We start from the raw sequence: 23,775 nt of genomic DNA, 5'->3' as shown, positions 1-23,775 counted from the left end.
CAGCGCATATCTGCTCAGTGTAAAAGAAAGCTGACAAAATAGATTTTACCAATTACAGAGGAATCGCTCTTCCGAACGTCTGCTATGCTATCTTTCCCAACTGTATAATGGATAGAATCAATTGTTTGAAGGAGAAGCGACTGGTGAATATCAGGGCGATTCCAGAAAGGGTCGTTCGAATGTGGACAACATCTATGTACTTAGACAGCTCACGGAAAATATTTGAGAATACAGCGAATACTTTCCTGTGCTCTTCATAGATTTTAAAAAGCCATACAACTACATCCAGCGGGAGTGCCTGATGAACTGTCTGAGTTGAGACTACCCAAGTTCGAGTTTGTCTCACTGGTACAAAAGGCAAAGTGAATCTCGGGAACCCAGTCATGGACAGCTTTAATATGAACACAGGTTTGACACAAGGAGATGTTGTGTCGCCGATGTTGTTTACGTGACGCTCAAGATATAATGAAGGAAATATTTCATAAGAATTTCGATGTTATCGAATCAGAAGACGAGAAAATTACAAACCTCGAATTTTCTGACGACGTGACCCTGTTGTCGAGATGTAAACAACAACTAATGCGGATGAGCGACAATATGAATGCGGCAACAAGCAAGATAGCTCTCCTTGTGAATAAATCGAAGACCGAGTATCTGGTGATGAGAAGGACTGAAGGCTGTTCGGTAGAACCACTCCAACCTCTGGTAGTCAGAATCCGATCCCACTGTAATTCAAATAATTCTGAATGTCTGGGGTAACTTTTACAGAGGATGCTTCGTCAGAAGCACAAATAAAAACGAGGATCGATGACGCAAGCCTATCATATTTCAGTCTGAGTCAGATTTTTAGATCGCTGAGTCTCTCAAGGAATTCCAAGCTCCAGCGCTACAAAACTATGCCGGGGCCTGTTTGGCTATATGATTGCGAAACTTGGAGAGCCAGGAAAAACGAATTAAGTAATCGTCTCGTTTTCGAGCGGAAAGTTCTACAGCTACATAGATACTCCACAAGCCATCGTACAGTGCGTGGCGGATTCCCATTTGAGTTCCCGAAGCACCTCCGAAAAACGTACTTCTTGTTCGAACCTACCGGTAACAAGCATAGCAGCCCGCCTCTGAATTGCTTCGATGTCTTTCTTTAATCCGACCTGGCACGGATCCCAAACGCTCGAGCAGTACTCAAGAATAAGTGGCACTAGCGTCCTATATGCGGTCTCCTTTACAGGTGAACCACTCTTTCCTAAAATTCTGCCAATAAACCAATGTCGACCATTTGCCTTCCCTACCACAATGCTCATATGTTCGCTCCACCTTACATCGGTTTGCAACGTTATACACAGTTATTTAAGCGACTTGACTACGTGAAGCAGGTCACTATCAATACTGTATCCAAACAATACAGGTTTGATCTTCATACTCATCTGATTAACTTACATTTTTCCACATTTAGAGCTAGCTGCCATTCATCACATCGATTGGAGAATTTGTCTAAGTCGTCTTGTATTTTCCTACAGTCAGTCATCTTCTACACCTTACGGTACACCACGGCATCATCAGAAAACAACCACAGACTGCAGCCGACCTGTCCACCAAATCATTTATATGTATAGAGAACAACAGCAGTCCTATCACACTTCCCTGGGGCACTCCTTACGATACCTTTTTCTCTGATGAACATTCGCCGTCGAGGACAATGTACTGGACTCTATTATTTAAGAAGTCTTCGAGCCAGTCACATATCTGTGAACTTATTCCATATACTCGTACTTTCGATAACAGCCTGCAAAAGGGGCACCGTGTTAAATGCGTTCCGGAAGCCTAGAAATATGGAATCATGCCCTTCAACCTTGTTTCTCAGTATCTACATCTACATCTATATCGACATCTACATGGATACTCTTGAAAATCACATTCAAGTGCCTGGCAGAGGGTTCATCGAACCAGCTTCACAATTCTCTATTATTCCAGTCTCCTATAGCGCGCGGAAAAAATGAACACCTATATCGTTTCGTACGAGCTCCGATTTCCCTTATTTTATCGTGGTGATCGTTCCTCCCTTTGTAGGTCGGTGTCAACAAAATATTTTCGCATTCGAAGGAGAAAGTTGGTGATTGGAATTTCGTGAGAAGATTTCGTCGCAACGAAAAGCGCGTTTCTTTTAATGATTTCCAGCCCAAATCCTGTATCATTTCTGTGACACTCTCTCCCATATTTCGCATAATACAAAACGTGCTGCCTGTCTTTGAACTTTTTCGGTGTACTCCGTCAGTTCTACCTGGTAAGGATCCCACACCGCGCAGCAGTATTCTAAAAGAGGACAGACAAGCGTAGTGTAGGCAGTCTCCATAGTAGGTCGTGAGAGAAGAGGGCAAGCTGAGTTTCACACGAGCGATGTTTTCTGATTCGTGGACATAAGCTTCTCAGTCTCACGAAAGTTAGTTATATTCGAACTGAATGTTCAAAAATTCTGTAGCAAATAGAAGATGGGATATTGGTCTGTAATTTTGCATCTCCGTTCTTTTACCTGTCTTATATACTGGAGTCATCTGCGCTTTTTTCCAGTCGCGAGAGATTCACGAAATAATCCAGTGAAACTGTCAGAAAAAAAGCCTGTACCTTGCAAAAGGTGGGGTAGAAGATTTTACTTTTTTAACTCGTTCATATTGTTGGAAAGATTAGAAAACCAAGTTTTGCCAACAAAATTTCTCTTGGGAAAACTTTCTGCAGTCAAAAAACTTTGAAAATTTCGGACTTTTTTCAGTTTTTTCAAAATATCCCAGTTTCATTTGCTCCTATCGCTTTAACGTCTATTTTCTTTTTTAAAGCGCACAAAATTCTCTACAAATTTGATTCTTACCATTTTTTTCTACTCCCAGTATCTATGGCGCTACAGCGCGTCAAAAAATACCAATTTTTCAAATTTCGAGCAAAGAATAGTTGGTGACAATTTCCACGATGTAAAGTTCCGTAGAAAAGATAAAGTTTTGACTCTCCTTTCTGCGTTCAATTCTGTAAAAGCTGGGAGCACTAAAATTACTCCTGTTGACCGTTTAACTCTTTTCCAAAGGATTTGTTTAATGAAACAAAGTGAAGAAGAGTTAAAAGCCTTTCTGAAATATGAACTTGCTCCTTACCCAATGTCCCTATTCTCAGAAAAAGGCATGCGAAAAGGAACAAAATCTTCATTCTACAATGCCTTCGTTCCAGTGGAAGATGTGAAGTCAGGTGGACCGAGTAAATTTTTTGTCATTGATGGAGGGTACCTTATCCACAAAGTGACTTGGACTCGAAATGTTTGCTTCAAGTCAATAGCCCAGAGCTATGTTTCTTACCTGCAACTTCATTTTGGATCTCAATTTGCTATTGTATTTGATGGGTATCCATGTGAGGGAGACAAATGTAGCACAAAGAGTGCTGAGAGGATTCGTAGGTCCAAACAACATTCTTCGGTTGACGTTGTGGTTGAATCAGAGATGGTGAATCAAGTCCCTCAGGACAAGTTCTTGTACAACGAACGAAACAAGATGCGTTTGATCACACTTCTTAAAATGGAATTTCTGGAGTGTAGCATTGAAGTGCACCAGGCACAAGAAGATGCTGACGTTATAATTGTAACATCTGCCATTTTAAGAACCAAAGATTTTGGAAGTGTTGTCATTGTAGGAGAAGATGTTGACCTGCTTGTGCTCATGACCGGTTTCGGGCGGCAAGGCATTGAAAACTTATTTTTCTTAAAGCCAGGAAGAGGAAATGCAGAAGACAAGTGGTTTTCCACTGCATCTTACAAGTTTGACAGTGAATATATTCTGTTCACTCACGCCTTTAGCGGATGTGATACAACATCTGCTTTTTTTGGTCAAGGAAAAATTAAGTGCTGCAATATTGTTGCGAAAAATGAACACTTAACCTCAGCGCTTTGCACGTTCAATAAACCACATGCTACCCGTGAAGAAATAATAACTGCAGGAGAACAGGTTACTATCGCATTGTATAGTGGAGGTGTCAGCAGTTCCCACACACTAGACCATTTGCGGTACCAGCTATTCGCCAAGTCTGCCACAAAAAGCAAACTGAATCTTGCACGGTTGCCACCTACACAAGATGCTGCACAACATCATTCGTTGCGGACTTACCAACAAGTCCAAAGTTGGATGGGAAACTGGGAACCTCCGGAGAAATGGGGCTGGAATCACAGTGACCACGGTCCAATACCCGTTATAATGAGCCAAGATACAGCACCTGAAGCACTTCTTCACATTGTTTCATGCTCTTGCAGGCTGAACTGTGGCGGAGCGTGCTCCTGCAGAAAAGTGGGTTTGAAATGTTCTTCAATTTGCATGAAATGCATAGGGGTCAACTGTGAAAACGTGCCAAAATTTTTATATGAAGACAGTGAAGAAGATGTTATGGAGGATGTTGAGGAAACCGCTGACGAAACCAACGAACTTGCTGAGGCTGACTCGCTGTTTAAAGAAGAGGTCAATCTGGGATCAACTCTATGTACAGATCCTGAATCCGTAACTCAAGGTATTTCTAGTGACACTGAGGAACCTGGCCCATCAAAACGTTGGAAGAGATGCTCATATCTGTCTCAAGTGCGCTTAAGTGCAATATTACAAGTATTACACACCAAGAACTGTCAACATTTTTTAGTAACTGACACTGCATTTTAATTGTAATAAAGCTACTTATTTTTAATGTGAACTGTGTGTCTTTTATACACAAGAATAATTACCTACCTAATTAGGTTGCCTATTCCAGCTAATGATAGTTCAGTTTCCTGAGACAATTTATTTTGTGTACGTGTGTATGTGTGTGTGTGTGCGTGTGTGTGTGTGTGTGTGTGTGTGTGTGTGTGTGTGTGTGTGTGTGTGTGTGTGTGTGTTTATGTCTCTTAATGATGTATTTTTATATTTATAGTTTTACAAATACCAGGGCTGAGGTGACCCATAGTGAACTTCAGGTAGTGATGTAAGAATCACAATAGTTGGGTGCCCAGCAATCCTCATGTTGCACACAGAGAAATTGAATACCTGAAAGTGAGGTGGTAAATTCCAACTTATAACATGATGTATAATGTATTTATACTACACAAACATAAACTGAAAAAATAGTGTTCAAAAATAAGGTATCTTGCCACTACGCTCAAAATTTGAAAAATTGGTATTTTTTGAGGCGCTGTAGCGCCTTAGATATTGGGAGTATAAAAAAATGGCAAGAATCAAATTTGTAGAGAATTTTATGCTCTTTAAAAAAGAAACTAGACGTTAAAGCGATAGGAGCAAATGAAACTGAGATATTTTGAAAAAACTGAAAAAAGTCCGAAATTTTAGAAGTTTTTTGACTGCAGAAAGTTTTCCCAAGCGAAATTTTGTTGGCAAAACTCGGTTTTCTAATCTTTCCAATCATATGAAAGAGTTGAAAAAATAAACTCTTCTACCCCACCTTTTGCAAGGTATATCTACTATTTGACTGGACTAAAACTCAGTGGTCCGATACAAAATGAGATCACTGGTGAATGGAGTATTTGGCATAATTTTGAGCTGGTTGAGATCTAAAACAGACCAAAATATTGTAGGCCTGATGAGAACCAAACGGCTTGTATGGAAGGGGCATGTCATTAGGATTGATAAATACCTATGGATTTTACACCCACGGAAGAAGATAAGTAGGCAGACCAAAGAAAAGGTAGAGAGCTGGAGTCCACGTGGCCCCGCTCCAGATCGGCAAACAGGTGTTCCACTCTTGTTGTTGGCACTAGTTTCCTGAAATGAAAATATATTTCTTCAATTCTTAAGGAATCTGAAAACTTTATAGTAGTTCATCTGCTTAGAGTTGTCAGTATAACTCCAGCATTACTTGCTGTGAAATAGCTGTATTGTTGATAAAAGTACAGATTAGCTCCACTCATGGGTAGGTGAATAGTATTTACATTACTTTGGGGAATTAGGTCTGTAAAACTATAATGCATAGCTTTTAAGAAAAAATACGCTGTGCAATAAAAATTTGTACCAGTATTTGATAAGTTCAGCGTGAACCTTTTTCTATTCCACATATTTTGAAACACTGGTTAAAGCTCAATCAGTTTAAGGCAAAAATGGAGTATACTAATTAGTAGGAATAGCAGACTGTTTATCAGCGTTTGGCTAAAAGTGTAACCAATGAACTGTACCCTTCAGGCAATGGAAAATCCGTTGATTATTAAATTGCCAAAAGTCTGTACATTAGGCATTAAATTTTTAGGTAACCTTTCGGTCTTCCAGTAATTCAGCTTCAGTAGCCCAAATTAGAATAAAAACAAGACAAGTGCGAGTAGGAAACGCGTTCGCCGACCGAGGTGGCGCAGTGGTTAGCATACTGGACTTGCATTCGGGTGAACGACAGTTCAAAACCGCGTCCTTCGCCATCCTTCCTTCCTTCCTCCTCCGATAGGACCGATGACCCCGCTGTTTGGTCCCCTCCCCCGAATCAATCAACCAACCAACCAATAGCGTTCTGAGGGTTCCGTACAAACTTAGTTACATGTATAGATAGTTTATCTATAGGTTTTGATGAGTGAGACTGCGAATATCGAAATACGTGACGTAAATATCCATAGCTTTTGACTGCATTGACTTAGAAGCTCAAATTTTGTACACCGCCAAGGGACTATAGACGCTAGTATTTCACATTCATTTCAACACGATACCTCTACTTTTTCCTTAGAAAACGTAGTCTTAACAAACGGACAGACAGATGGGGAGCAAAGTGATTCTACAAGGGAGCCCTAGAACGTATTAGTACGCTATACTTATGGAGCTATTGGGGTTATCATGTTTTCACTGTCTGTATTGAATGTGATCATGTTTATGAAATATAATGAAATAATAAATAACCAGTTGCATATAAGAAATTTAATTTCTTGTCCGGTTTCGGGCGCTTAGTGTCCTTGTTCAGAAGTTTAAGGCTATCGCAATATTTGCGAGTGTCAGTAATAAAAAGTGCATACAGCGCAGTGTCATGGTCCTACATATACTTTTTAGGACCAAGGCATTTTGCTGTATGAACTTTGTTATTGACACTCGCAAATAATATGATAGGCGTCACCTTCAGAAAAGGGCACTAAGTGCCCGAAACCGGACAAGAAATTAAATTTCTTGTATGCAGCTGGTTGCTTATTATTTCATTATATAATACTACAGTTTCTGAAGATGCACGAAATGCTACATGTTTATAAAAAGTGATGACTAAGGAAGTTTTTCGTTACGACTGATTTTCTACTTATTTTTCTTTTTACCACAGAGCTGTGAAATATACACTACCCACTCTGCAGATTGTAAAGATATGAATGTCATACAACTCCTAAGTTACACTCGAATTTTTTTTTATGAAAACATACCTTGCAGCCTAATCGCCGGAACATGTTCCCTTTCATAAAGAAAAACACAAATTTCTCAATTTAAAAGATGCAGTACCGTACTTATGACGGTTTCTACCTGTGCTGTATTAGCAAATGTGACAGCCACACAGCGATATTGTGGACAAAATTTTACGTGGAGGTTTCCTTTCTCTCTAACTTAATTTCCAGTATCGGGTTCTTATAATTTCCATGGTTTATTTCCGATTCAAATTTACCCACAAATCGATACGCATCGGCGCCTTGAACTCCAACCCCCTTCAAAATTCATACATTGCGCAGAAGCTCGCTCTGCGCAAGTCACTTGTTTACGAAGTTAACGTGCCTGTAAGGTCGGTTTTCGGCGGCATAAACACGGACTAAGCTTTTGCCGCGCCGACGGAAATGTCGGTGCGGTCACTGTCAACCAAGGAGGCTTGGGAATGCGCACCATACGAGTTTTCGAACTCCCGTTCGAGCTCCCAGCGGAAGACGTTACAGCGGCTTTCCGCCCCTATGGCACTGTACATGACCACACTGCCGAACGATTGTCGCAATTCCAAACGTACCCCGTTCTTAACGGCGTACGACAGATCACCATCGATCTCAATCGCCAAGTGCCATCTTACCTGCAAATTAGCGGGTGCCGCGTGGTCGTTATGTACGGCGGCCAACCCAAGACCTGTTCCGGGTGCGGGAAAGAAGTCCACCTCAGGTCTGAGTGTCTTCAGCGACGAATCACCCAATTGCCAGCAGCTACCGTGGCGCCTCCGATTCCGACGACGGTTTTACCGATCACCTACGCATCGGCGCTCTCTTCTCCCACCACCTGCCTCCCGTCGGACCATGTACCGGTGAACCTTCCTGCTGCTACGGATACCGCCGGGGTCGACGCATCGCGCTCACAGCCTGAGCCTACTCCGGTGCCTCTACCAACAGCGACGACTTCCGATCACCGCCCGGATGATCATATGGACGCCCCTTCACTTATCGTTCCCGCGACGGCCTTTCTCCCAGAGCGCCGCGACTCCCCTCCGTCTTCCGACACAGAGGGACGAACACGCAAACAACGTTCACCTAAAAGGCGCAAAGGAGGCGCCGTACGGTCTCGGAACGAGACGGATCACCTCTCCCTGATGCTTCAGAGGCCGTCCGACCCGACAAGGCCTCGGAGAACCTGCACGACGATACGAATGACTTCAACATGACGCCGACTGTGGCTGTGCCGGTGCCTACTCTGCTGGCTCTCCCAGGAGCACCTGAACAAGTGGACTCCACCGTTGAGACTGCCGCCGAGACGTCCTCCGCTCCCACGACCGCAGCGGAACGTACGAACATCATAACGACAGCGTCTTCAATGGCCTTGATTGACGAAGTCGACGAAGACCCGGATCATACGCTGTGGACAGAGTTACCCCAGACAGAAGCCTAGTTCCATCGTCGCTAACGCCGTCAGGTAGCGTGCGGCATGATTGCGCCGTTGCCTCGCCTCTCTTCAACCTCCGCTAATGGAGTTCCCCTCCACGGTGGGGTACGGCTCCAAACCGACCTAGTAGCGACGATCAACACTAACACCATTAGCTCCCCTGTGAAACTTCAACTGCTGCGAGAGATGATATGGGCATCGGACGTCGACATCGCACTACTACAGGTAGTACAGTTGGCCACACTTCCAGACGTCGCGGGATATAACACTTATCCTTCTCCTGGTGACCACCTGGGGCGCGGCGTAGCCATCTACGCCCGAGAAGGCATTCAAGTGGCCGAAATCACATACCTCCCCTCCGCCAGAGGCATGGCTATCACCGCCATGGGGACGCGTATTGTCAACATTTACGCTCCTTCAGGCTCCACCCGCAGACGCGACAGGGCACACTTCTATTCAGAAGAAATCGCCCCTTTGTTTCTTCGATGCTGTGACCATTACTTGCTTGTGGATGATTTTAATTGTGTCCTGCACCCTACAACACCTGTCAAGAACTGCGTCTTGTCGTCCGTGATCTGTTGCTCTGCGACACTTGGGAAGTTCGCGCACGGCAACGCGCCTGGACATACGTACCAGACGAGTCACTCCGCGAGCCGCCTTGATAGGATTTACGTCTCTCTAGAACTCACACCCACAGTCGAAGGTGCAGAACTTTGGTCCTTGGCCTATTCGAACCACTGTGCCTAGATCTGCAACATTCTCTTCCCCCAACAAGTGGTCTGGCGCAGTTGTGCACCATGGAAGCTAAACACCTCCCATCTTCATGAACCCGAATGTCTTCAACGTGTTTCCGAGACATGGGCCACCTGTGAACGCCGCTTACCTACGTACTGCACGGCCTTGACTTGGTGGCTAGAATGTGCCACACCTGCCATTCGACATACCTTGATTCAGTATGACAAGGAAGTAGCTGCGTGGCGCCGGCACACTACCGACTATTTCTACGCCGTTCTCCGCGACCTGGACGCCCAACCACCCACCCCTGACACTCAAAGGGAACGCAGCAGGATTAAGGCACAAATTGTAACGTTGACATGCCGTCGACTGCAGGTAGCTATGGTGCAGACCCGACGTCAAGATTCGGTGGAATAAGAACATCCCACCATGCATCATATCACCTCTGATAGGAAACACCGATGAAAACGACTCATCACCGAGATCTACACCTGTCGCGCCCAGCAAGTCACTTGCCAGGCCAAAATCGTCAATGCCTTTGTAGAACACTACCGCACAATGTACCAGGAGGAGACTACCAACAACCACGCTGAGGAGTCTGTGTTACCACACATAACTCGCACCCTCGCCAGCGACGAAGAGGACGAGCTGGAAGAGCTGATGGAGCCAGTTGCGCGTGACGATGTTCACGATGCAATCAACAAAGATGATCTGGTGTCGACGGATTGCCGATAGAGCTCTATCGCGCTTTCCTCACACTAATGGCGTCATGGTGGACGACGTTGTTCCATGAACTGATGAAGATGGGGAACGCCGTACCGCCGTCCTTTGTCACGGGAATTATCATACCCATCCACAAACCGACACCTGAAGTGACGACAGCATGTTACCGTCCTCTGATTCTGCTTAACGCGGACTATAAAATTTTTACATGCCTCCTGGCGACGCGATGCCGCAAGATCCTGCCTAGCATTCTATCCCCAGAACAGACAACTCCGGGTGGCTCAGTTAACATACAAACGGCCACGGGAGAATGTCGTGATTGAATTGCACTGGCAGCGGCGTGCAGACTCCGCGCCTCGGTGGTTGCCATTGATTCTGACAACCCATTCGACAGGGTGCAGCATCGTTTTCTGTTCTCAGTGATGAGCCAAATGGATTTTCCACCAGCCTTTATCTATGTAATTCGGCGCCTGTACACCACGGTCGAATCACTGATTCAGGTCATTGGCCGTGTGGCGGGACCAGTGACGATCTGGCGTTAGGTAAGGCAAGGTTGCCCACTTTCGACCCTACTCCATGCCATTAAACCTGGAGCCACTCATCGAGAGTCTGACGAGCCACCTTTCTGGTCTCACTTTGCGACAGCACTATTTTCGATGTCGTGCGTATGCGGACGACCTCCTCCTCTTGGTCCGCTCATGCAATGAAACACAAACGGTGCTTGATTTGATATCAACGTACGGAACTGCAGCGGGCAGTAACACGAATGTGGCTAAATCCACGGCGATATCCATTGGACGCGGCCTCTCACACGATGACTTAGCACATCTCCCGTGCATAGAGAATCTACGATACCTTGATATCATTTTCACCTCCACCGTGCGCCGCTCCGCTGCCATCAATTTTCGACGTGCACTCCAAACTATCCGCACGGCCGTGCGACAAAATCTCCTCCGCCAACTGGATTGTTTACAACATGTCCAGTTCCTCAGTCAGCATGTGGCGTCCAAAATAGTCGTCATCGCGCAGGTCCTCCCGCGGCCATCAACTACTGGACGCAGCCCCCAGGCTGCTTTCGGGTACTTTCTTAAGGCCCGTACGCTCTTTAGGGTCCGCTACGAAACGCTCACCCTTCCCCCACGAGCGGGAGGCCTCGGCCTTGTCAATGTGCAGCTCCGAGCAGCGTCCTTGTACATGCCCACCATGCACAAGCATTGGAACGGGGGCCCTCCCTTACGCTCAGCTTGCTGGAAATTCTTATGCCCGCTACCATAACGCCACCAGTACTAGTCGGACACATCAAGCACCATGTGACGCACATTTCTAATTTCATCGTCGACTTCAGTTATGCTCACACACACTTACCGACCACGCGTTCTCCTCGACCTAAAGATTTTTACACCCCACTGCTTCGTTACATATCCAGAAACAAAATCGAACTCAGACATCCATCCAAGCGGTGGCCCACGGTTTGACGTCATATCCACCAGCCTTTTCTTCCCTCCAACGTCCGGTCAACATGGTACCACGTCGCAAGTGGAAAATTCGCTACAAATCAACGTCTTCACGCCATCGGACTAACGGACTCTCCGCTCCTATTTGCCTCCTCATGGATGACGATGTCCACCAACTGACTCGTGCTGCTACCAGTGGCGTCTGGAAACTTGGCAACAGTTCGTTACCTTTACCTCCGCTTTCCGCCGGATTCCATTGACCCATGGACTTTTATCCAACCTTAGGATACTTATTTCCCTGCCGCCAAAAATCATGCGATTGTATCGGTCAAGGGATGGACGATCGCCTACATGTATAATGATGACGACAAATCACGCCTTGACTTATGGCAGTATTTACAAACCACCCACACTGAAGCTGAACACCAACCGCGCCACCACGCGTTCTTCGCCAATTACCTACACACGATCTTTAGGTCAACCCCGCTCAGCTGGATGGTGCCACACGCCGACAGCACTCCCGCCCCCCTGCTGACATCTGAGACTCTCCGCGCTTCTTTCAGTAAGTGGAGTAAGCGCCTGGACACGCGCCTCCTTTCATTTATGCACTATAGCAGAACACGCTGGTTATTCCCCCAACTCTACTCTCTATTGCTTCATACCTCATAGCTTGCATCAGTATTATTACTATTATTTTTTTCCTACGCCTTTTTAATAAAAAAGACTTGCTCGCCTTGTTCGGGTTTAACGTCTCGTGTTATTTCCGCCGGAAGGATGACATTTCTGCTGTATCTTAGCTTGTACCGATAAAGGTATTTTGTTTATTTACCCTGTTCCCAGTAAAAATAAAAAAGAGCTACTTGGAGGGAGTGATTCAGATGGGAGGGGGGAGGCATCGCGGTCAAGTCTCGGGTTTCGAGCCCTGCCCGCCTTGTCTCCACCTGCTCGCAACTGACCACTCTACTCTTAACAAATAAAAAAAAAAAGAAGAAGAGGACGAGGTTCACTCCGCCTCGCAAATCAGCAAACCATTGCTTAGTGAACTCTACTTACCGGCGTGAGGCAGCGAGAAGACAGGCCACCAATTTTATTTTATTTTATTTTACTTATTTTTGCTTTATCCGGGGTACATATTTGGAAATTAATAAAATTCATTGTGAATTTTATTCAAAATTTATTTAAACTTGAAATTAAATTTCACAGAGAGGAAGCAGGGTTTCGTAGTGCCGAAAATAAGTAAATTCTTTGTTAACGACGTTACACTGTGTCGTCTGCTTTAGCCCCAATATTGTGGCTCCAGAAGGAACGCTGGTGTCCAACCTCACCTTGGCAGTTGAAAGACACAACTAGAGACGCCTAGCGCCAGACATTCCTATAACTGATCGTTTGGCCACAATATTCGACATTTCGGAAATTTTTGGGCATTACCTTGCAAACAGCTCTAAATTGAGAAAATAAAAAGTTTAAAAAAGTCTTCAAGCTACAAAAAGTGTACATTAATGTTGTCTGGCAGGTCACGTAACGATGTTTCATGACATCTGCGCCTAATACTCCAAAGCTGTCTAATTTCCACCCTCACTGCCCGTGTAATATCTGAAGAGTAGTGGAGCCGTATCATTAGAGTGCAGCTGGGGTTGCCAGATTTCAGTGAGGAAAAATAGGAGCACATGTATCGGCACTGACGTTTTAAAAACTGTATTTACTGCACATTTTCTTCACAACACACTCATCAACCTAAGTGGAGAGCACAGTTGTCATCATACAGCACAGTCTTACAAAAATCATTGCTACTTTCGTCGTAGTTTAAGTAACTATACAATTAATCTTTTTATTAGATCCATTGAATATCCGTTTCCTGATCCCTCCATTTAATGTTCATATGGAGAAAACTCTCTTCGTCAACGCATTTCAAGGACATATTTTCAAAACAGATTTAGCTAAAACTAAAGCACTGCACATTTTTGATGCGACAATTAGTTCTATAATCTAGACCTATCACTGTCGTATTGTCATTTTTGTATCCCGCCTGGAAGGCAGCGCGTGAGTGTGCTCCTGAGATCTGAAAATTAGGCCGAATGAAGGAAGCGAGTAGGAGCAGGTGAGCTAAAGCACTTCGCTACTTCAAATAAAGTTAAACCACCTTTACTGGTGTATAAACATGTACAAACACATTACTTAACTTTGATACAGGTGAGCACGTAGGTGCGAAGCCGTTCATGTATCAAAGCTAACAGTTACTAGAAGTTACAAAGGCAAAGTCTGTAATGGCTAGCCCCCCCTACAGGTAGAAGCTAAGTTGCTTGGTCGTGTGCTCTTGATCAACTGGGCAGAAAGCAGAGCTTCCCTCGTTGAGCTCAACAGCGTCGGCTAGAGAGCGCTGTGGTCGGCGCAGTTCGTCCGCTCTCGTAGTGCCAACCTACGAGCGTTCACCTACGCTGTGACATCGGAACTAGCGATACCACAGTCATAATAGCTAACTTTGCTTTCAAATATTCATTCCCTTCCCCACAAAACCAACCAGGAACCATAGCGATCTCTGAATACATATTATGCACACTAAAGAAATCAACAATGAAAAGTGATTCGGTTTAATTCAAAATATTTTTAAACTCAAAGGTTTTTTTTTCAAGTGATATTTCAGACACACTTCATACATATGCCTGCATTGTTCCAGTTGTGTTTGTTTTTCACGTAAGATCAGGTCATCCAATTAATTTAACAGCTGTTGCAGCTTATAATCTAAAAACAGATGATTTATCCTACGTTATAACTCCATTTCTGTTTTCTCCATCACAGGGCATACTCCACAAATCGCCAGTTCATTTTTTTCTGAGTTCAGTAAAACCTTGGAAAAAATGTTTGTTGAATGCAGGGAAATGTGAAGGTTTAATTCCACTAAAATATGTTGTTTTTACGAACTGGACACATATATTAAGTTCCTTTTAATGAAGCTAGGGCAATCATCTACACTAGAAAAGTATAATTGCTGGAAGATCACTTTGCAGATACGTATCTTAACAAAGCATTGCATTCTATATCAACAAAATTAAAGAAATCTTTCAACTGGATATCCTTTCAGCTGAATTTGAGAAATAGTTGAAAGTCTTGATTACTAACACTTCAGTATCTATAAACATAGCATTCATAACAGATTTGCAGTGTTTATGTACTATACAGGTATGTGCACAGCAGTTTGATTTCGCTTCGCTACGAGTTCAATTTGCGTTTGTAAAACTTGAAACCTTTGACAAATTCAACTTGTGTTTTGGGATCCTTTTTAAGCTCTGCTCAGACTTTGCAGATGCAGATTCACCAGAATCTTCACTGAAATATAGAATCCTGTGGGACATACCTGCTTCCACATAAAACTACCTTACGCAAATAGGATAACGCTTTTGATTACCTGTTTTGGAAGTATGAAACCAAACACTAAAAAATTTATTATTCTTTACCTTTGATGCAAATATTGACGCCATTTCGTCCAAAAGCCAGTAATTAATGCGTCACATTTTGTTTTACCGCACCGATTTTATTTGCAGTTGACGAATCAAGGAATAACTGAGACGATATTTTCACATTGCAATCGATGCTGACACAGCCCAGACGATTTTTAACTGCGTGAAATGCGAATATAAGCTCAGACGCAGTTATCTGAAACGAAAAAAGCACTATTAATTGCGTCTTTTTATACTTTCCTAAATAGGCCTGTTACTACCTTGAAAACGAGAAATGTTGAAATTAGCTTGCATCTATTACGTACCTTGTTTACATCAACAGAGTCCACTTGTAGAGACTTTTCATCAGCGTTGTTTGTACCAAATATTGAGTGTCTGCGTTTGTGGTTAACACTCTTTAAATGATGACTGAGCCTTGCTGCGGTTCGCGTTGGTGCTATTTGTAGGTTTCTGCTATCTGTTGGAGGCCAGACCGTATTGTTTAGTTGACATAGTTGCGGTTGTTTGTCTTCTTCTCGTGTTGACAGGTGCCACTTGGTTTCGCAAGCGTTGCCTGTCAGTTAGTGGCAGCAGTAGCGGTTATCGAAATGTACTAACTGTGGCCCTATGTTTGGGGTGACTTCGTGGTTCTTCCGGGTCGTGTCAGCGTGCAGTTTGATTGGGGACTCGGGAGGAGCCAGGTCCGTGCAGTGCGAAAACACGCTGAGACCGCTGGCGGCACGCATGGACTGCCGGATCGAAGGCCTGTGGTTACGAGGGTGCACGACCTCGTCGTAAACCAGATCCTGCAAGTTTTAAGTTGAGTGCATTTGGATTCAAGTAGAGAAATCTCCACCATTGTGAGATCTTGCGATTCTCCAGTGACCTGGGTTTGTGTTGCTGCTCGTAGTGTTGCCCAGGTGAAGAGCAGCAAGTGGAGTGCTTTGGGAAGGCGGATCTGATTAGCTTTCTTGGACTTCTAATTACTATTTATTGCATTCAGCTTGTTACTATTTGTTAAGTTCAGCCAGATGTGTTTTTCCTGCCTCGTGGCCGCTAACACCCCAGTTACCTGCCCTGGGGTTTAGTGTATGTAACAGCAGTGTACGTTTCCTCGCCTTGCCCCTGCCGTCCGGTGAGGTGTGTAGTTTGACAGCTTTCTTGATTGTAGGTTGGTTGGCGTATTTTTACATCTTTGCATTTGGTCTATTGGACGTCAGGTAGCCTCTGCAACATTATCATTAGTCATTCGTTAAACTGGCACTGATTTGAGTTACCATCTTGTGAAGTGAATGAAACTTTTCTCTGACTATCTTATCGCTCGCAAAAGTGTTTTTTTGCCGGATCGACTAAGAGGTCGATTCCTGGTGCACCGTCTGTGACTGGCCCTTGTGTTTTATTATTGTATTTGCTGTTCTATTGTATGTTTCTAATTTTATTTCATGTAATTACCATTCTTGGCGTTACAGGAGGTTTAAATGATGGTGCTGCGAAGTTTACCATCGTTTTGTTGATCAGTTGGTTGTCCTTTTAAATTAACCTTTGCTGTTGTATTTGCTGTTTTACTGTATGTTTTTTAAAATTTTTTATATAACTGCCATTCTCGGCGTTACAGCAGGTTTAAATGTGTGTGCTACCAAGTTTACCATGATTTTGTCTCACTCGTTTGGTGATCTGTTGCCTCTCTTTTTAAATTAACCTTGCTATTGCTTTGCTGTTTTACAGTATGTTCGTTAAATTTTTTATAATTGCCATTCTTGGCGCTATCAGCCGTGATTGTGGTTACTTGCCTTAAAGTTCTAATTGGGATCACATTAGCTTGTTTTTAAAACATTAATTGCTGTGTCTGTATTTTATGCTCATTTGGTAAACTGTAACTCACTGAAAGCACTATTAATTACACAATTGTTGATTACTTCATTAATAACGTGTGATATCTTTACCGTTTTAAAATAAATGTGTGTGACTGCGAAAGGGAACCAAAAGTAAATGATTATGGCCCCGTCCACAATCCATACCGAATCCTGCCTTTCCTGACTACCAGGTTTCAATGCCTAACATCGGTTCACCACCGTGTGAAATGGAAAATATTTCTTCAGCTTTTCCAACAGATAAAGTATCACTTGCTTTATATGCATTTTCTGCAAATGGCCGCAGTTCTGGAAATTCTTTTTCCTCAGATGAAATGATACAGTTGCAGTCTTCTACTGCGGCGTGTGCTGGTTTGAATATCTAATTTACTTTTCATGAGATATGTCACATTCTCATACATTCTGAACACACTACCTCTATAAATAAACCATTTCTAATATGTGAAATACATGATGGCTTGTGAGAAAGTGTTGAACCTGTTCCCGAAGTGAACGAAACCCTTTGCCTTCTGGCATGGTGTGGAAGTACACAACGCGGTTCTGCTTCTGACGTCACATCAGTTTCAGTGATCATCACATGGGCACCCGAGCGTGAAAAACGTAGCCTGCAATGTAAAGTTTGGTACTGAAGATTAAAAGTGTGGCATTATGCGTCATGTTCAAAATCGGAACATTTGACGTACGGTTTAGAGATTGCACCGTACTCGGAACAAAACGGGAAGATTCTGTGTTGTCCGGGCTAAAACCGCACGCCTGGTAACCTTAGGCGCGGTGCTGGCCCTTTCAGAGAGCGGACGTCCAGTCGCAGGCGAGCGACCGCCGGTGTACGCCTCGGCCACGGCTGGTGCGGTCGCAGCGGCAGCCGCAGCAAGTTTCGCGGACTCCGTCGCCCATAAGCGACGCCCCGCAGCCGCCGCAGACCCGCGGAGGACTGAATTTCGGCTGCAGCGACGCTGAAGTTCGCTGACGTGTTTCCGCCCGCGGGGAGGCAACTCGCGCTAACCTAAACTGTTGGGGTTAATTAAAGGAAAATGTTTAGGTACCGTGAGGGTCCCGCCGGCAACTTGCGAGACAGCGATCTTCAGCGTTGCTTGGAAGCGCCTCTCTCAGCCTAACCCCCCCTCGCGACGCCCTTGCTAAGATGCTTCCGAGAATCTACTAAGCTGTGCAACGGCAAAAGCACTATCCTCCCACTTAGAAGTGGTTACCGTCAGCAGTGTAAGATTCTACGGTCAGTGTGCTTTAGGTGTAAATGCATATTCGTTAAGACTGACAAATTTTACAAAGATTCACACTACAGATGGACATGGTTGTTTAACCTTGGGAACTAATTCGCTGTCTAACAATACCACCACTTGCAAAGCAGATTAGAAATCAGATTAATAATGTTGCTCAGGCAGCATATGTTCGCTTTATCGGGCAACAACTAAGTCATTGATTGTGGATGGTGTCGTCAGAATCGAAATAATAAGGTCACTGAAAAAAAGTCATTAATTTGGCTCTTATCTTGAATGGATTCCCGCGTAGATTTCGTCGAAGTCGTTATGCTCATCTTGTTGATTCTAGGGTGATTCCACTTTGACTGCTAGAAGGTCCAGATCTGTATTTTAGCAATATTTGAAGATCTAACAAATGCGTTTTTCAGGAAATTCTTAATGATCAAACAATCCCAGATCAGAACAATGGCATGGTAGAAATAATTTTTGACTTGGTGTTCACGATCCACATTTTTACTAAACTTCTTGTAAATTCACATATACTTCTTTTTAATTGTCACATCATCAAGAAAACAGTTTTGTATCAATCTTCATATATTTAATTTCCACTTCAACCAAACACAAGACTTGACTGCTCTTTTACTAAGCGAAATAACAACTTAACTTCTGCAAAGTGAAACAAAGACTGCTCTGTGCGCATTTACGCCAAAACGAGTACAAGTAATCAAAGGTTATGGCAGACTCACAGAAATGAATAAACACAAGAACCATATCACTGTAATATATCGATACATCGGAGTTACTATAGCCTCGTGATGACTGGGTGTTGTGTGCTGTCCTTAGGTTAGTTAGGTTTAAGTAGTTCTAAGTTCTAAGGGACTGATGACCATAGATGTTAAGTCTCATAGTGCTCAGAGCGATTTTAATAAAACCAAATGTGAATATTGTCACAAAAATATGTCTGTTACTTCGTAAAAAAGTAGTTCGGTATTACAGGTATCGAGAACTGGGGTTGGAGTGCCCTAATGGTCACGTAAATAAAGAACCATTACAACTGGTGAATGGTCCTTTTTGGGCTCCCGTCATTGTTATCCCTTCACCGTCCGTCCCTTTCTCTCTAATTGTGTAATGCTGCATGACGTTCCCACTACGCAGTGCAGTTTGCGCCGTAGATTTTCCCTGAAAACATCGGAATGTGTTTCGTATTAATACATAATTTTGTGGTATCAACGTTCGATACCACACTTGTTAGGGGTTGCAGTTATCGACCGCGGTCCGTATTAGTATCGTTGGACCCGCGAGTTGCGACCAGCGCCGCTCCGCGGCTTGTATCAAGTTTCTACCGACCTCTCGTCCACTCTAGCTCGGGACGTCAAGTAGTAAAGTAGCATAGCCTTCAGCTTCATAAATGGCTCTGAGCACTATGGAACGTAACATCGGAGGTCACCAGTCCCCTAGAACTTAGAACTACTTAAACCTAACTAACATAAGGACATCACACACATCCATGCCCGAAGCAGGATTCGAACCTGCGACCGTAGCGGTCGCGCGGTTCCAGACTGAAGCGCCTAGAACTGCTCGACCACACCGGCCGGCCAGCCTTCAGCTGATAGGAAGTAACCTCTAACAAGGTGCTTAGTAACGTATGGCCTAAGTGAGGCCTCAATAGCTATCTGTTTATAATTATATGCATGCAGCCAACGAGAATCCTGTACAACCAGTTAAGTACAATATATATTATTTTTTTACCAACGGCTTCTAATTATTTTAGTCGTTGCAGATCCAGACCATGCAGCCAGTATCTTATCGACGTTGCTGACAAACCTGCCGTGATTATTATGTTTCTATTTAGCATTGGCCACCAGTCAACATTGGTGACGACTCGTTCGTCGTCATCATAACAAATTTTATTATTAATCTCTTTAATACAATGGTTACACAGAGAACTGCCATCCAAAGACCCCAGTACATGATTTGTAGACGTTTCTGACTATCGCTGTCCGCCTTATGCTTTGCGCTGTTTCTTCACTCGCATTAGCTCAGCACTGGACTCTTTGGACTCCCTGGATTCTTTTCGACGCGAGCTTTTCTTTAACGTGAGTTTTCTATTATTCCGATCATATTTATGAGACACATGAAACAACATCTTTCATTATTTTGAAGTTCAAAGTTTAATACCGATTTTCGCTTGTATTCAGGTGAATATTTCTATTCTCTCACTATGGCTGCTACTTGTGCTCCTCAAGCTTTTCACAATGGCACTCGAATCAATCTCTTAGCTAAACGCCTTTCTAGCCTGCACCAGTTAATAACTTTACATAAAGCTGATTCGTAACAGTCACGCGCATGCGTCTACATTGGCACGATGACGTTCAAATGGTTCAAATGGCTCTGAACACTATCGGACTTAACACCTGAGGTCATCAGTCCCCTAGACTTAGAACTACTTAAACCTAACTAACCTAAGGCCATCACACACATCCATGCACGAGGCAGGATTCGAACCTGCGACCGTAGCAGCAGCGCGGTTCCGGACTGAAGCGCCTAGAACCGCTCGGCCACAACGGCCGGCACAATGACGTCACAACCAAAATAAATACTGTGCGATAAAGATGTATAGATATGTTGCGGGCTCAATCATTTTTTACGCATGATTAGTCTCGTAGTTATTAGTGATTCGAATGTAACAGTATTGCGTCTCACAAGGAAGTTCGATCGACAAGCGAATAGAAGTTTTCAGGTCAAAGGTCTGGAAGGAAACCTGAAAGTATTGCACCGAGTAACAAGAGCGTATCCAGAATCAGAGCGGGCCGGCAGTGTGGCCGTGCGGTTCTAGGCGCTTCAGTTTGGAACCGCGTGACCGCTACGGTCGCAGGTTCGAATCCTGCCTCGGGCATGGATGTGTGTGACGTCCTTAGGTTAGTTAGGTTTAAGTAGTTCTAAGTTCTAGGGGACTGATGACCACAGATGTTAAGTCCCATAGTGCTCAGAGCCATTTTTTAATCAGAGCCGAAGGTGTAGGGGAGGAGTCTAACTCATTAGTTTCGCAGTGAATAGGCTTTCAGATTTCACGACTAGTGATTCTGAGTACACTTGCAACCAACCAGTATCGATTATATATTCAGCCTTCAGATTTATACTGGCTTGATATTGCACATCACTTTGTGTCGCAGGGCAGGATGCGAGTTTAGTTTGTGGAGACCAGTTTTTACGGAGTGGGGACAGAGCGGCCCTCCCCCTCCCTGTCCCCCCTCCCTCCATATGTGCCCATGTAGAAATTTTTTTTAAAATGGAAATTCATAAAATATTTTAATGAAAGGTCTTCCTCTCGTGACATGTAATCCATTAAAATGGGAAAAACAGAGGTGTGTAAACGCGTCAGATGTTGCCAGTGTATGTGCTTCTGACGTTATTGGCATCTACTGTATCAAGGCGTAACGTGGAAGCACCAACATTAATCATGATGTGTAATAGTAAATGTGCAACGAATACAGATATTCCTATAAAAATCGTGATGAATGTAATGTGGAAACTATATGGATACTCCATCTGTAATGGTAGTGGTATAATACTTCACAACACATGTCGCTTAGCAACTTCAGTTGTTTCAGTTGGATCTATTTAATCATCATCACATTATTTATTTTTTATTTAAACAGTTGTAATTTTTCCTCCTATCTATGTAATTATGTAGTTATGTAGTTCTCAATTCGTTCGAGCAATCAGTCATTCATAATAGGAAACACAGTAATAACTCAGTCACTCAAAATGATTCAGAAATTTTACTTGTTAGAATGGAATCAGGCGATGATTCTTCTTCTCTGCAGGCTCGTGCTTTGCGGCAGTTTGCTAATCTGTGCAAATAAAATGCCTCGTATTTTTGGGAGCTTTGTATAATCAGTCGGGAAACCTCAGATCAAGCGGATAGTTGGCTTTGATGAAGTTTAACCTTCTGAAGAGGTAATGGAGCTCTTGGATTATTAAATGCAGGTTCGTATCCAGTCTTTAGGAAGTTCCCTTCTGATTAACAACTACGCAATATATCGATGAATATCATTAATTCTCAAATGTCAAATAATGTAAATTGTCACACACTTTTGTATGAAGGAACAATATATATATATCCCTTTTAAGCGTACAATTTTGTATCAGTTATCTTTTGTCATAAATCTCAATATTCAGATTATAATTCTTCAAACAATGCTCAGGCTAATCGGCACGAAGACAAATCTTGGAAGCTTTTTTTCTAACAACCACCAGACAGAGTACTACAAAGAATAATTATGCATTCATGGCATAGCTATTGTATGAAACTACTTTGCGCATCGATTCTGCGAGTATGAAGATAGAAAATCAGTAAATGTCATTCAAGGGTAAAATTGTATCCGAATAACTCATCGAATATAAAGAGATATTACACAGTGACCTCCAACATTGAGCACTGCAACTTGTAATTGACTGTAAAATCCCATGAAGATGGACACAAGACCGAAACCGCCGTGCATTACATAAAATCGCCTTCTATTGTGACTGGTCTCTGTTATTATTCTACGCCCTATAAAGGGATAGTCACGGAGATCAACTGCCTCCATTACGGATCAAACAATTCACAACGGATCAAATACTTTGTTCAGAGATATTATTAAGAACGCTTGTGTAAAAGAGTTAACACCAATGTTGGAATAACTGATCGGTTAAGAAAAGTGTAAAACAGAAAATCTAGAAATGCCTAGGATAAGTAATGTTTAACTAAACTTTTTGTTCCTTTCTTCAAAAATCATGTTCTCAATCGAAGATCTCCGACCCTCACATCTATCCCCAGCTCTAGCTTCGTTTTGAAGACGTAACTGCACGCGAGATGAATTTACGATACTAAGCGACAGCATTTTTCCAGTGCAGCAAATAGCTACTGAGATTTATCGCGAAAACGCTGCCGTCTGTCGTTGCGATACGGCGTCCAAAAAAACTGTTTCCCCGTCTGACGGCTTGTTTCTGGCCCCGTTACGTGAAATCCGCCCCGCCCCCTATCTCAACTTATTCACAGCACCAATGAAAGCAAATACCCGCCGCTGTAAGGTATGTGAGATTTTTAATTACCGGACGAGCTGCCCGTTCATTCACAAGACTCGCGCCGCGTCCTCTGACGGACGCTTCGCTCCGGTCCTGTACTACAGATACGTTTCCCTCCCTGCAGTCGGTAGGTAACGCTTCTAAATTAAATTCGCCTCCCTCGCAGCTACTATATACACGAGTTTATTCCGTACCATATTCTTCGATTCCTATTGTCACGTAGTTTGGAATGTCCGAGACGTCGGAATGCATTTTTATCGCAGCTATGCGGGAGAGCTCGCATCGTGTGTTCGAACAATTTGGCGGATGAAAAATGTTTAATTGAATTTCCCTGAGCGGGAGGAGCGCTAAAAACACGTTGTTGGATCTCACCCCACCAGAATTCCGCGTGTCCCGCGTCATCTTCGTGTTTAGTTCGCAGTACAGCTCTCTATACGGAAGTTAGCAAATAACAAACTTCTATTTTGAGT

This window comes from Schistocerca piceifrons, chromosome 5 (assembly GCF_021461385.2).
Source record: "Schistocerca piceifrons isolate TAMUIC-IGC-003096 chromosome 5, iqSchPice1.1, whole genome shotgun sequence".
Classification (NCBI taxonomy): Eukaryota; Metazoa; Arthropoda; class Insecta; order Orthoptera; family Acrididae; genus Schistocerca; species Schistocerca piceifrons.
Note: the sequence above shows the minus strand (reverse complement) of the source record.